Source organism: Somniosus microcephalus, chromosome 1 (assembly GCF_052327205.1).
Source record: "Somniosus microcephalus isolate GS21.2 chromosome 1, FLI_Smic_1.0, whole genome shotgun sequence".
Lineage (NCBI taxonomy): Eukaryota > Metazoa > Chordata > Chondrichthyes > Squaliformes > Somniosidae > Somniosus > Somniosus microcephalus.
This window is the reverse complement of record NC_140987.1, coordinates 42,537,768-42,550,731: the sequence shown is the minus strand read 5'-3', so window position 1 is coordinate 42,550,731 and position 12,964 is coordinate 42,537,768.

Sequence of the window (12,964 nt, the reverse complement as noted above, 5' to 3'; positions counted from 1 at the left end):
ATTAAGGGTAAGAGGATAACAAGGGAAAAAATAGGGCCCATTAGGGACAAAAGTGGCAATCTGTGTGTGGAGCCAGAAGATGTAGGAGGGGTTCTAAATGAATTTTTTGCATCTGTTTTCACTATGGAGGAGGACGATGTAGACATAGAAATAGGGCGGGGGGACTGTGATATGCTCGAACATATTAACATCGAGAGGGAGGAGGTATTGGAGGTTTTAGCAGGCCTAAAAATGGATAAATCCCCAGGCCCGGATGAAATGTATCCCAGGCTACTGTGTGAGGCAAAGGAAGAGATTGCGGGGGCTCTAACACATATATTCAGGACCTCTCTGGCCACAGGGGATGTGCCAGAGGACTGGAGAACCGCTAATGTAGTACCATTATTCAAGAAGGGAAGTAGGGAAAAACCGGGGAACTACAGGCCAGTGAGCCTAACATCAGTGGTAGGAAAATTATTGGAAAAAATTCTGAGGGACAAAATTAGTCTCCACTTGGAGAGACAAGGATTAATCAGGGATAGTCAACATGGCTTTGTCAAGGGAAGATCATGTCTGACTAATTTGATTGAATTTTTTGAGGGGGTGACTAGGTGTGTGGATGAGGGTAACGCAGTGGATGTGGTATACATGGATTTCAGTAAGGCCTTCGATAAAGTCCCGCACAGGAGACTGGTCAAGAAGGTAAGAGCCCATGGAATCCAGGGTGCCTTGGCACATTGGATACAAAACTGGCTTAGTGGCAGAAGGCAGAGGGTGATGGTCGAAGGTTGTTTTTGTGACTGGAAGCCTGTGGCCAGTGGGGTGCCACAGGGATCGGTGCTGGGTCCCTTGCTGTTTGTGGTCTACATTAATGACTTGAATATGAATGTAAAAGGTATGATCAGTAAGTTCGCGGATGATACAAAAATTGGTAGGGTGGTAAATAGCGAGGAGGGTAGCCTCAGTCTGCAGGACGATATAGATGGGTTGGTCAGATGGGCGGAACAGTGGCAAATGGAATTTAACCCGGAAAAGTGCGAGGTGATGCACTTTGGGGGGACTAACAAGGCAAGGGAATACACAATGAATGGTAAGACCCTAGGCAAGACGGAGGGGCAGAGGGATCTGGGTGTGCAAGTACACAGATCCCTGAAGGCGGCGGAACAGGTGGATAAGGTGGTAAAAAAGGCATATGGGATACTTGCCTTCATTAGCCGAGGCATAGAATATAAGAGCAAGGAGGTTATGATGGAGCTGTATAAAACACTGGTTAGGCCACAGCTGGATTACTGTGTGCAGTTCTGGTCGCCACACTACAGGAAGGATGTGATCGCTTTGGAGAGGGTGCAGAGGAGATTCACCAGGATGTTACCAGGGCTGGAGCGCTTCAGCTATGAAGAAAGACTGGGCAGATTGGGTTTGTTTTCCTTGGAGCAGAGGAGGCTGAGGGGGGACATGATTGAGGTGTACAAAATTATGAGGGGCATAGATAGGATGGATACTGAGGAGCTTTTTCCCTTAGTAGAAGGGTCAATAACTAGGGGGCATAGATTCAAGGTAAAGGGCGGGAGGTTTAGAGGGGATTTGAGAAAGAACTTTTTCACCCAGAGGGTGGTTGGAGTCTGGAACTCACTGCCTGAAAGGGTTGTGGAGGCAGGAACCCTCACAACATTTAAGAAGCATTTGGATGAGCACTTGAAATGCCATAACATACAAGGCTACGGACCAAATGCTGGAATATGGGATAGATTAGACAGGGCTTGATGGCCAGCACGGACATGATGGGCCGAAGGGCCTCTATCCGTGCTGTATAACTCTATGACTCTATGACTCTATGGACAGTGGCCCATCCCTACGCATTTCTACCTATTGGGCCAGCTTGCTGACATCTGCAAGTAATCCTAAGGCCTCAATGTGAAATCCCCATTTGCCAAATGACAGACGCCACAACTGCAGCAGTTGCCACCAGATATTTTATGTACATGAAACTGATGCCATTAAAACAATATACAAGACTTTTCACCCAAGTGACTACCCTTGTGATTAGTGGTGCTTTAGTTTTCTCTTACGCGTGCTCCTACGTAGTGGTACCCCTGTGGCTTCAGCAGATGTGGAGGCCCCTTGCTCACTTTCCTGCTGCTCCTGTCTCAACACCTTTGGCGGGCGTCCTCTGGGGTGGTGAGCCTATGAGGGCTCGCCAGCAGTCTGCTGCTCCTGCGGCCGTGCAGGGGTTGAGACTCCTATCTCACTTGGGTGTGGACTCCGGCGGGGCTCTGACCAAGGGCTCTGAAGTGGCATGGAAGTGTGAGCGCATGGAGAGGAGCCCCCACTTCCTTGAGGTGTGCCAACAACCTCCCTCTCATGGGTCAGCTCCCCCTCAGCACCTGCAAGTGGCTGGAGAGCACCTTGCTGCACATCAGTGGGGCCATAGGGACCCGTATCTGCACTGGAAGTCCTGCTCAGAGGGACTTCCATGAAAGTCTGGTTTTGGTGCTCAATAGATGCCCATCGCTCCTCAAGAGATGTCATTCTATTCTGAGCACTCACCATGTTTTCGATACCCTGGCGACTAAGCTCCACCATGGCCGTAGCCCTCCTCTCCTCGGCCCCAGCAATCCTCTCCTCAGCCACAGCCCTCCTCTCCTCGGCCGCAGCCCTCCTCTCCTTGACTGCAGCCCTCCTCTCCTCGGCTGCAGCCAGCCTTACCATGGAGGTAGCCATCCTTTCCATGGTGATGCTTTCATGCGCCAATGACTCCAATAAGACTCTGCTCATGCTCGCCATGGACTCCTCCATTCGCTCCACGCTCGCAGCGACCCTGGAGACAAAACCTGCCAGAGACTCCTGCATCTGTGCATGGAGATCCATCACCTCCTCTCTTGCAGATGGACCCAGAGGCATAGGGTCGACATGCAGCTTAGCTGAGCTGGCAGAGGCCTGCGCCCTCCGACGAGGACTCTCCACTGCTGTCCCTGTCTCCACAATCTGCTGATGCTCACTTGTGAGTTGTGATACACCAGGTGACAACACTACTCTATCTCGCGAAGGCCCCACCGAGGTGTGAGTGTCTGCGCTGGTGCTGGGTGCGCTGAATTCTGCTGATGCTGCGCCCTCAGCGGTTGGAGCTTCCTCTGAGGCGTCTGACTGCTCAGCCTCTTCCTCCTCCGCAGTGGGGACAGGGGCTTTGGATGGTCCTGTGGGGGAGTAAAGGAAAGAGTTAGAGATGTGATGCCAAGGTTACATGCACATTGGATTTTGCAGATGCTCCTAAGGCCAAATGATGTAGCTTCAGAAACGTTACAGCGACTCATGCTATGTCAATGAGAGAGATGGAAAACTATTCTGGCACCAGCTTGCGGGCTTGCTCCTGTCTCTCCTTCCCCAGCTGCCGGAGCCACGTCAGCCCCGACAATCTCCATCACTGCTTCCTCCCAGGGGGTCAGGTGCGCGATTGAGGGTGGGCCTCCTCCAGTCCTGGCTCGCTCTCTCCTGTTGTGAGTTCTCTTTTCCTGCAATGAGGGAGACAAGTGGAGTTTGAGTGAGCATGCAGGAGTGAGTGTAGAGATTGCATAGCATAGATACTTAGAAGGAGACAAAGATGATGTGAGGCTGCAAGGCCAAGGGCCCTCCCTGTGTGTTGTCAGTTGTGTTCCAAGTGTAGAATTCACAAAATTGAACATTGTCCTATAAGGGTCTATTGGCAGAAAAGGCCTTAACTTTTAAAGGCTGTTTTAAAAGAAGCCCAGAAAGAGGGACACGCAAAAATGGCCGCCAGACCCCGTGACCAGCTTTTGGGACACTTGAAAATGGTTCCTGCAGTCCTCAGACAGCTTTTGTGGATTCAGCCCACAGTAGGTTCTGGAAGGCAGTTTCAGGGAAAACAAAACCTGACAGAGCCCCATACATATAGATTGGATGAAGATCCGATCAGATCGGCCTGTAGATAAAGGCCATCTAAATGTTTACCCAGACAAAGGGGAACAGATTCAAGTTCGAAGAAGGACATTAAAGACAATACAGGGTCATTCCAGACCAGAGATGGCAGTTACCGGCCATCCCGAAGATACTTTAAAAACAAAGACTACCCCACTGTGCTACAAGCCCGCCAAAAGTTACACAAAGACTAACCTTGATTTGGCGGGAGATAAGGGCCTCTTTGAGAAGTATAACTGGAATCCCTGGGTAGCCATCGGTAGCTTTTTGCAGCTTTTGGAGCTTGGTGGAGCGCTTTGGCAGCGTTTGCAGCTTTCGGTACGCTTCTTAGCCTTGGGAAGGCTTGACATTGGAGAAGGTGGTTCGAAGAAGAAGAAGACGAGACCTGGGGTAGTCATCGGGAGATCATCGACAAAAACCCTGGGCCGTTGACGAGAAGCAGAGAAGACGAAACGCCCTACAGCGGCGTGTGTAGGAGTATGGAGAAAAACGAGTTGCGGGCAAAATGATGGTCAGCGCGTCTTGCTGAAGAGAGAGGCGCCATCAGCCTGGACAGCCCGCTGTGCCTACAACCCACTGACCACGTGGAGACAGGACACCTGAAAGGATCAAAACGCAGACTTCAAAACCTCTATGTTTCTAACTGGGATTGGTGAGCATGTTTCTGGCCCCTCATAATCTAATCTAGCTAGGCTTAGGGGGTGGGCATTTTGGGTGTAATTTAACAATGTGTTGTTGTCCCTCGATGTTCCGTGTGTTTCCCTATTTCAGGATGAACCTTGTAAAACATAATATGCCTGTAGATATGTTGGTTAGTATTGTATTATGATTTGTTTTTCCCTCCCATGTACCTTATTTGGCTTATATTTAATTTTTCCTCCATGCAATAAAATTTCATTTCATTTCATTAAACTTGGTCTATAGAGTATTCTCTGCATTGTAGTTCCTGCCTCAAAGTCCAGTGTATAGAACCTAAGGGGTGAGTGGGTCGAACCACTCGGTCTATTACTGTGCAAGAGACCGAGGCCTCTAGAGAGAGAGAGAGAGAGAGAGAGACCTCGGCGATCGAAAACCCCTTACAGAAAATGGCGACCGCAGCAGGACTCTGGCAGCAGGATTGCAATGTATTAGACCCAGGTTTAAATGGATGAAATGTTATGGATGAGAGGATAGCAGATTATGTTTTTGGCAAGGTAAATCTCACTAAGCAGTAGATTTCCGATCTCTTACTGGATGGGCGTCCGGTATACACAGCCATCAGGTGGACAGAGAGTAAAGAACATAAAAAGTCAGTAGAGAAGGCAGTGTGGCTGATGTGCTACAAAAGACAAGTCCAGATTTTGACAAAGTCGTTGCAGCGCAGGCAGCCAAGATCAAAACCCAGGCTTCAGAGATAGAGAAAAAGGCCATGGGTGGGGAAAAGCTCATCGCAGTGCTTCACACGCTGAATCTGGAACGCCAAACTGTAGCCAGCCAACATCAGGCTAAAATAGAGTACCTGGAATGTCAGGTTACTGAGGCAAAGTTGCATGAAGCGAGAGTACGGGAGAAAAGCGCCCGCCTCGCACAACAGATAAGAGCACAGGAGGAGAGAGTAGTAGAGGTCAAGGCAGCTTACAAGCTGGCCATTGAGAACGGGTTTGAGGGCGCAGACCACGGCCCCTGCCAGAAGGCTGTAGAAGACCTAAGAATGGCCCTGGCTAAGGCAAAAGGCATGCTGTGCCTAGTAAGCCCAAAGGCAAGTCACATAGACTTCCTGAAGGAATCCAAACAACCGATTCCACACGAAGTATTGTGGCACCAGCCACTGAACCCTCAGCACCGCCGAGCTATAATGAGGTTTGGCCCGAAGGGGGGGGGTGGTAGAAGGGGAGGAAGCCGAGGTAGAACCGGAGGAGGAACAACCCCTGGTAGTGAAGCCGGAGCCGGCACCAATGTGTCCTACTCGGCACCAGAGGTACGGTCCCGTCGACGCAAATGGCATTGACGGACCCCTCGTGAACCAGATCGTGTTGCCCCACGGTGCCCAACAACTCAGAACGATGGTGAGCCACCTTCCAAAACTCTCCGAGAAGGGAGATCCCTCAGTCCATTTCAGGGAGATAGAGCAGACAGCCGCCGTCAATGACTGACGGTCCGGAACAGGCTAAGATGTTGCTATTCTCCCTGGATAGCACAATCGTTCAGTGCCTCTCAGACGGGAGTAAGAGGGATGGAAAGGGTATGTGGAACTTAGGGACGAGGTCCTGGAGGTTATGGGAGTTGACGACGGCAATCCGTTCCTCCGTGTGGAAGGGACTGTGCAGCTAACTGGAGAACCCCCACGGGTTTTCGCAGAAAGGCTGTGGCCAGTGTATCGGCGCAGCTGTCTGGGCATGCCTGAATGGGCCGCAATGAACGATGTCCAGCGGGTTCATTGGCTCCGCTGCCTGGTTGCCAACAGCTTACCACAGATACAGGCCCAAGCCAAATCTTGGTTTGACCCCCAAGGTCTCGGTACCACAGAGGAGACAGTGCTCCGACAGCTCACCATTGCGTATAAGAATTGCAGGAGTCAGGAGACACCTCCCTCTAAGGGAAAAGTGCATGAAGCAAAACCCGCAGCCCCAAGCAAAAAGGAGTGGCATCAGGAGGGGAATCGCCCTCCCCAGGCCAAGCTCAATTGCTACGGGTGTGGGAAGGACGGACATTGGCGCAGGGACTGTAAAAATCCGTGGAAGGATAATAAGGGAAAATCTCCCGCAGCCCAAGCCCAAGCCCAGACCGCCGCCCCAGCACGAGTCCAGGTCCAAGCCGCAGCCCCTGTCCCAGAAAAAGGAGCCGGTGCAGCTATAGATCCCGCTGCGATAGAATCAATTTTAGAGACAATGCGGTCTCTTATGATCGCACAGGGGAGGGTAGCAGTCACCACCGGTCCCGTCGTTCCCGCGGCCCCGACCGCTTCACCCCAATGACTGGAGTCCGCGCAGCCCGTTGAGAAGGCTAGACGGGAACCGGTGCAAGACCCACCGGTCCCCACCACCTATGCAGTGGAGGTGCCCCGGCGCACTAAACGGTTTCACATAAATCAGTGCAAACTATTTAAGCCGGGTGCAAAAGAGCCAACAACTAAGGCCAGGTCTGAGGGTAAAAATCCTCAGCCTGAGGCGTGCAATAAGTCACAGACCACACAGGCTGGCACCGCAGCCTGCTTGAGGGGAGGAGCTATCCCGCTTACCTGGGAGGTTTTCCCATTGGCCTGGGACTCGGACGGGGAAGAGCCCGAACAGCTAGGCCCTGCCCTTGACACGATTCTGGAGGAGGTGGAGTCGGAGTCGTCTGCCACAGACCCAAATCCCAAAGGGGTGGAGTCTGAGGGAAGGGAGCCGAAGCCGACAGTCGTGGAGAAGCCACGGGCTGTGAGGGCTAAAATCCCAACCAAAGGTCCACTCGCAATGGGACCCTCGCCTGAAGTACCCCCTCGCAGGTCGTCTGACCCGAGCACAGTTCGGGGGAGCCCGAACAGCTAGGCCCCGCCTCGACACGATTCTGGAGGAGGTGGAGTCGGAGGACGGAGGTCCCGCCCTCGACTCAAGCGTAGGGGAGGTAGAACTTGGGGGCGGAGATTCTCCACCTGTAGGGACCGGTAGGGAGGAATCATCTGCCACAGACCCAAATCCCGAAGGGGCGGAGCCTGAGGGAAGGGAGCCGAAGCCGGCAGTCGTGGTGGAGCTACGGGCTGTGAGGGCTAAAGTCCCAACCAAACGGTGGCATAGTGGTTAGCACTGTTGCCTCACAGCGCCAGGGACCCGGGTTCGAATCCGGCCTCGGGGTGACTGTCTGTGTGGAGTTTGCACATTCTCCCTGTGTTTGCGTGGGTTTCCTCCGGGTGCTCCGGTTTCCTCCCACAGTCCAAAAATGTGCAGGTTAGGTTGATTGGTCATGATAAATTGACCCTTAGTGTTAGGGGGGATTAAATATGTGGGATAGGGTGGGATATGTGTTGGTGTAGGGGTTACGGGGATCGGGTGGGATATGTGTCGGTGCAGGCTCGATGGGCCGAAATGGCCTCTATCTGCACTGTGGGGTTTCTGTGATTCTGTGATTCTGTGAAAGGTCCACTCGCTAAGGGAGCCTCGCCCAAGGCACCCCCTCGCAGGTCGTCTCGAACTCCTCAGCCAGTAAAGCCCTGGCCCGATTCCCCCTACTTCAGCAGACACCGATTTGGGAAATCCCTAGAAAGACGCAGTCCCCAATTGGCAGCAAAAGGCTGTGGGGAACTCAAGCTACAGGTCAGTGCGGCCCCGCCACAGGGAGTGGTGAGCTGCAGTCCAAACAGGGATTAGGTAGGCCGCCCGGGGACGGGCGGCGCTGTATATAAGCTTAGTTAAGTTTAAGATTGGTTAACTATAAGGTGTGTAAATTTTTAAGGTGATGGGTGTTATAAGGAATAGTTTTAGAATCTGCCCAGCAGGTGTGTTTGTTTTGGATCGAGGTCGAAAGACCCGATCATGCCTTCACCTAGGCCAGAATCTCTCGGGAGCCTGGCTGTATCGTTTAATCTGTTGCAGGAACCAAAGGCACTATGGAAAGGATTCTCATCGTGTTCGCGGTGATCGGGTGTAGCTTGGCCTATTGGGGCTACACCAAGGACTCCATCGTATATGGATGTTCCATGGACACAGCCCCCATCGCAACTGATGGGACAGGAGTACGGGACGTTGAAGAAACAGCTACCTACTTCCACGAAGGGAGGTGGCCAGGATGGCTGGAGTCGAACTCTATGGAATACTCCAGCCAGTCCGGGTTTGCATACAGGGAGACTTCTCTGATGTGTCCCAGGGTGAGGATCATCACGCCCAGAGTCAGCGTCACCGTCGGAAGGAAGATTTGTTTGATATGCCATGGACATGTTCCTTTGGACAGATGGTGGTGGCTCTGGAAGCTGAGCAAGACCATGAAGAACTCCACGGTCGAGTGGGAGCGACTGGGTAACAATACCCATTGGACTATTATGGGGACTCATGGGGGATTGAGTGTCTGTTGGGACAAATGGTGGGAACCAGATGAGGGGATTTACATCTGTATGTGGGGTTCAGAACGCGTCTGCCCCACAGGCGTCTCCATCTTTTTCCAAAGACAGTGGCAGGATGCTGGGAAAGGGATGAGGTGGGACGTCAGCACATGGGCGTGCGGAGTCCCGTACTCTCAGATCCCGGTGAATGCCACTGAGCTCATCACCCGCCCCCGCAAGGCCCTGCCCATGATTCCGGTAGCCAAAGCCCGCAAGGAAGGGTGCCCCACCACTACCAAAGGACCCGGGAACGGATTGGTATTAGTGCCCACAGGTCAGGTGCTGTACCAAGGGGTGCACTACGCGGTGGCCTCGTTGATTTTAAAACTCACCGAGGTGTGATTGCCAGATTGGTGCCCCAAGGAAACGGAGCAATTGTACCAGGTCCTGTTAACAAACATGTTCAGACAATTTTATGAGTTCGACTTTGCCGATGTCGAAAGAGCCGGATTGTACAGCACACCACATGAGGTCTTACACAGGGTAGGGAGACAAAGAAGGGGTACAGTCAATGATATTTTTACCGCTTTTAACACAGGGACTTCCGTCATCAACACTCTGGATGACGTAGAGCTGCAGACTCAGATCAATGGTTTAAAAGTGCGGTAAAAGAAAGATACTGACGGATGAGAATAAGGTAGTGGGTTCTGAGTTACATGAGGACCAGGCCATGAAACTACCCTTAAAAGAAATCATAGCTGAGCTGGAGAAACATGCTAAAACGGTAAATGCTCTCATCAGAGAGGATCGGAATGCGTCAGATCAGGCTGCGCAGAACGAAGCGTGCGTGCTGTACGGGGCGTGGTTACTGGGCGAGGGCCGCAGTAATTTGGAGGATTTAAAACAAGGTTTGGTCCCCTCCTGGATCAGCAATAAGCACTGTAGGATTCGCAAAATTGGACTTTGTCTTAATAAGGGTCAAATGGCAGAAGAGGCCATGATTTTAAAGACTGTTATAAAAGAAGCCCAGAAAAAGGGGCATACAAAATGGCCACCATACCATGTGACCAGCTTATTGGGACACTTTAAAATGGTTCCTGCGCAACCTCAGACAGCTTTGTGGATTCAACCAACAGCAAGATCTAGAAGCCGTTTCTGAGAGAACGAAACCAGACCCACAGGTATGCATATGGATTAGATGCAGATCTAGTCAAGATCGGCCTGGAGACAGAGGCCATCAAAATGTTGACCCAGACAAAAGGGGACAATTTCATATTCATGAGAACCGCACCCAGGACTAGATAACGAGATCAGCAGGACATTAAAAACAATTAAGGTAATTCCAGACCAGAGATGGGCCTTTTACCAGCCGTTTAAGACATTTTAAAATATAATGACTACCCCACTGTGCTCGCAGGTCGCCAAAAACAAAGACTAACCTGATTTTGGGCGGGAAGTGAAGCCTCTGAAGGAAGGGTATAACTGGAGTCACAGTTGGAGGGGGTGAGAGCGGAGTCGAGCTGGAACACAGTTGCAAGCTTGGAGACCGTTGCAGCTTGTGTCGAGTTTGAATCCGAACAGCCAGAAGAAGAAGCAGGCAATTGCAGGAGGAAGAAGAAAGCCAACATCGAGAAGGCCGTCTCGAAGCCGACGTTCCGCCCCGGGGAAGCACATCGGGAGACCATCAACCGTCCCCGGGCCGTTGCCGGAACGAGAGGCCATCGACCCAACTTGGGAGAAGAGACAAAAAAATAAAGGTCCCAAGAGAAGAAACCTTCCAGCCACCCCGGCTCGAGAGAGGAGAAAAGAAAACTGAAGAAGCGATGGGAGTCAGCCCAAGGCTCCTCTAACCAGGGTCGAGCCGACAATCCTCGACCCCGCCGACATCCAGGCCCGCCGGTGTCCAGCCGCCCCCGACCCCCACCTCAGGAGAGAGGTGTGGCGCAGCTCACAGGGGCTCCATGATCCATGTAGAGACGAGACGCCTGAAAGGACCAAACACAGACTCGATTTCAAAAACTTGCACTTCCTAGTGGGATTGGTGAGCATGTTTCTGGCCCTTCACAATCAGATCTAGATAGTTTTAATAAGGGGGTGGGTTTAAGGGTACAATTAACATGAGTTGTTGTCCCTCGATGTTCCGTGTGTTTCCTTATTTCATGATGATCTTTGTAGTGTATAAGATGACTGTATTTGCTTTAGTTAGTACTGTGTCGTTATGATTTGTTTGTGTGTTTTTCCCTCCCATGTATATACTCCCTTATCTGCTTGCATTTGATTTGATATTTTTCCTTATGCAATAAAATTTCATTTTGTTTCATCAAACTTGGTCTGCAAGAGTTTTCTCTACATTGTAGTTCCTGCACCTAAGTCCAGAGTACAGAATCTAAGGGGCGAGTGGGTCGAACCACTCAAGGTTTTACTGTGCAAGAGAGAGAGGCCTCTAGAGAGAGAAACCTCAGGTAGTGGGGAAAATGCTAGAATCTATTATAAAAGATGTAATAGCAGAGCACTTGGTAAACAGTGACAGGATCGGACAAAGTCAACATGGATTTACAAAAGGTAAATCATGCTTGACTAATCTACTGGAATTTTTTGAGGATGAAACTGGTAAAATAGATAAGGGAGAACCAGTGGATGTGGTGTCTTTGGACTTTCAGAAGGCTTTCAATAAGGTCCCACATAAGAGATTAGCGTGCAAAATTAAGGCACATGGGATTGGGGGCAAGGTATTGACTTGGATAGAGAACTGGTTGGCGGACAGAAAGCAAAGAGTTGGAATAAACGGGTCGTTTTCCGAGTGGCAGGCAGTGACTAGTGGGGTACTGCAAGGATCGGTCCTAGGACCCCAGCTGTTCACAATATATATTAATGATCTGGACGAGGGAATTGGATGTAATATCTCCAAATTTGCAGACGACACAAAGCTGGGTGGGAGGGTAAGCTGTGAGGAGGATGTTGTGAAACTCCAGTACGATTTGGACAGATTGGGTGATTGGGCAGAAACATGGCAAATGCACTATAATGTGCATAAATGTGAGGTTATCCACTTTGGTGGCAAAAACAGGAAGGCAGATTATTATTTGAATGGCAATAGATTGGGAGAAGGGGAAGTGCAAAGAGACCTGGGTGTTCTTGTGCATCAGTCGCTGAAGGTAAGCATGCAGGTGCAGCAGGCAGTTAAGAAGGCAAATGGTATGTTGGCCTTCGTAGCAAGAGGGTTCGAGTACAGGAACAAGGATGTCTTGCTACAGTTGTACAGGGCCTTGGTGAGACCGCACCTTGAGTATTGTGTGCAGTTTTGGTCGCCTTACCTGAGGAAGGACGTACTTGCCATGGAAGGAGTGCAGCGAAGATTCACCAGGCTGATACCTGGGATGGCAGGAATGACGTATGAGGAGAGATTGTGTCGATTGGGCTTATACTCACTGGAGTTTAGAAGATTGAGAGGGGATCTCATTGAAACTTATAAAATTCTGTCAGGCCTGGACAGACTAGAAGCAGGAAGGATGTTTATGATGGCCGGGGAGTCCAGAACCAGGGGTCATAGTCTAAGGATAAGGGGTAAGCCATTTAGGACTGAAATGAGGAGGAATTTCTTCACCCAGAGAGTGGTGAACCTGTGGAATTCTCTGCTACAGAGGGCGGTGGAGGCCAGTTCATTAAATATATTCAAAAAAGAGTTGGATATATTTCTTAAGGCTAAAGGGATCAAGGGATATGGGGAGAAGGCAGGGACAGGGTACTGAATTTGGATGATCAGCCATGATCTCATTGAATGGCGGAGCAGGCTCGAAGGGCCGAATGGCCTACTCCTGCTCCTATCTTCTATGTTTCTATGTTTCTATGGAAATCTCTCGAGGAAAACCCCTTACAGAAAATGGCGACCGTGGCAGGATTCTGGCAGCAGGATTGCAATGTAGTAGATCCAAGTTTGAATGGTCGAAATGCAATGGATGAGAGGATAGCGGATTATGTCTTTGGCAAGGTAAATCTCAGTAAACAGTGGATTTCCGATCTCTTGCTGGATGGGCGTCCGGTGGATGCAGCCATCAGGTG